Below are 2,985 nucleotides of genomic sequence, written 5' to 3' on the forward strand. Positions count from 1 at the left end.
GTTTGTGTTTCAGGTATGGTTTGAGTGGTTTTGAATAATTTTGGGTTTCTGTTTCCTCCCATGTGGTGTGTTATCCAGTCTATGATTCAAGGTTGAGTTGCCTTATCTTGGGTATCATATTCATCATTGGTTTTATACAATGTTATTTAGTTGTTTAATTTAAGTTGGTTTACTTTATTTCAGTTTTGTATTTACATCCTTTTTTTAGGAACATTCCTGTCAACCCGGTTATTATTTTAATAACATTATCTGTGGAAAATTATTATACCTGTCATTCTAATAAAGTATTAACCTTTTTGTACTCTGGCTTCTAGTTCATTTATTTGAACTACCTGTGTTAAAGATATCATTGTTAGGGTCCCCTAGAAAGTGGGGGTGGCGTAGTAAATTTGTCCGACATTCCTAACAGCCATATATTTGAGGTCACGCCTGCAAAAACCTTTCTGTCGAGTGATGTAAATAAATTTTACAATAGTTTGTGCATGCATATTATAAGTTGCTTAAGCGAAATCAAGGAGTTTTTAAGACTGGTTTATTCATTCTTATACTGTAGACATGTAGAATATAACCGCGTTTGTGCATCAAAGTCTGTAATGTGTGCTGTAGGTGTGAAACATTTAGGAATCTTATCCAAGTTGTAGGCTAGTCAATATTGGTCTGTCAGTCAGTCGTATCTGAGGATCCGCAAATGCAACTGACCACAAACACCATTAACTTAAGTGAATTATATGGCAATAATCAACAATATGCTTTCACACAAATAACTTTATTTTTTAATGTTTTCAATATGTGTTGACACAAATGACTTGTTTGAATTTTTCTTTGATACAACATGGCACTGAGTTGCCTGCTTATTCTTGAGTTTGTAAATAAAGTCCCATAAAGTAATTCCTGATGGTTTCTTACGCCAGACTTTATACTCATGAGGGCAGATGCAGAATCACTACATATTACAACGTTGTCCCATCTGGATTGTTCAATCCATTCTAATGCTATTAATATAGCATATAACTCGACTGTATACACACTTAAGCTGTCAGATGTTCTTTTGTTTACTCCCACATGATATCTGGGGATCTATACAGCAGATCCCGTTGCCTCTGTTTGTAAATCCTTTGATCCATCTGTAAAAATTTGAATACTATCTTTGTACATATTGTCCATATATCTATAATATTCACTGACTATATCTGTACTCCTACTGCTGCCTTTTATTATTAGAAGCTCTATGTCCACCTTTGTATTTTCCATTGTCCAGATTGGTTTGTTCAGATGTTCTTTTGTTTACTCCCACATGATATCTGGGGATCTATACAGCAGATCCCGTTGCCTCTGTTTGTAAATCCTTTGATCCATCTGTAAAAATTTGAATACTATCTTTGTACATATTGTCCATATATCTATAATATTCACTGACTATATCTGTACTCCCACTGCTGCCTTTTATTATTAGAAGCTCTATGTCCACCTTTGTATTTTACATTGTTTGATCCAATTCAGTTAACACAGATTTTGCTGCTGACCCATACACAGCACAACCATAATCTAATTTAGACCTTATTAGTGCAATATAAATATATTTCAGAGCTGAAAAACTTGCTCCCCATTCCAATCCTGCAAGACACCTCATTACATGAAGCACTTTTTACATTTATACACTGTGTACTTTATATGTTCCCTCCTTGTTAGTTTTGTGTCAAAATATACTCCTAAGAATCTAAAACACTCTACTTTCTCTAAAGTGGTTCCATACATGTCCACTTTGCATTCCTTAGCCTTCTTTTTATTTGTAAAGATCATTACTTTTGTTTTTTACACTGAGAACTTAAATCCCCATTTTGTCCCCCACTCTTCAACTTGATTAATTCCCTTTTGTAATTTCTTGTTTATAAATTCACCAATTCTTCCTCTCTTCCATATAGCTCCATCATCTGCAAATAGGGATCTCCCCATATCCACTGGAAGCTCTGAGTATATGTCATTAATCATGATGGAAAATAAAATTGGGCTAATTACACTCCCTTGTGGTGTCTGACATGATCCTGATTTGCTCACTGGCTTTTATGTTCTCAAGTGAGACTGTTGAAAACTGGCACAAACTGGGTGTGATGGACCGCCCGTATTGATTGGTCATCCGGGTGCAGGGCCAGTGGTCTCTCCTGCTCCGCTGATTTACATGATTTATTCATAATGGAACCGCTAAGACGAGCTGTGAACTCCGCCTCGTGTTCACCAACCGAAACCCGTCAAATCACCGGCACATCATTCAACCGGATCGTGCAGTGAGTCATCAGTAAAGAAACTGAATTTCATGCCTGTTTCTGTTCTGTGCGTTCTATGGACTATGGTACCAACCGTGGGTCAAATAGAACTTCAGAGTTTAAAACACAGTCTATGGTTTAAAAGCATATATTACATTTATTAAAAACGTTTATTTTAATAAATGGGCCAAACAGTGGGCCAAAGAGAAATTACGAGTTTAAAAACATAAATATTAAATTAATTAAAAACGTTTATTTTAATAAATGGGCGCAAACAGTGGGCCAAAGAGAAATTAAGAGTTTAAAAACATAAATATTAAATTTAGCCTATTAAAAACGTTTATTTTAATAAATGGGCAAACAGTGGGCCAAATAGTTTAACAAACATTAAACCATTATTTAACCTTTTGCATACTGCAGTAAACATAATATTATATATTTTTTATATATACATTAAAGTTTTTTTTATTTTTTTTACATGTTTTATATATTTTTAAATATACATAAAATGTATAATATACAAACAAACACATTTATTATAAATTAACTTATATTTAATTTTAAAAATACAAAAAGCATAAAGCGGAACATATTTCATAAAACTAAACATTTACCAACATTGTTTTTGATAAAACAAATACAATTTTAAAAAGTACATTAAGTCTCCTTTGATCATTAATTATATATATATATATATATATATATATATATATATATAGATAGA

Source organism: Sinocyclocheilus rhinocerous, unplaced genomic scaffold (assembly GCF_001515625.1).
Source record: "Sinocyclocheilus rhinocerous isolate Xijiao unplaced genomic scaffold, SAMN03320098_v1.1 scaffold557, whole genome shotgun sequence".
Classification (NCBI taxonomy): domain Eukaryota; kingdom Metazoa; phylum Chordata; class Actinopteri; order Cypriniformes; family Cyprinidae; genus Sinocyclocheilus; species Sinocyclocheilus rhinocerous.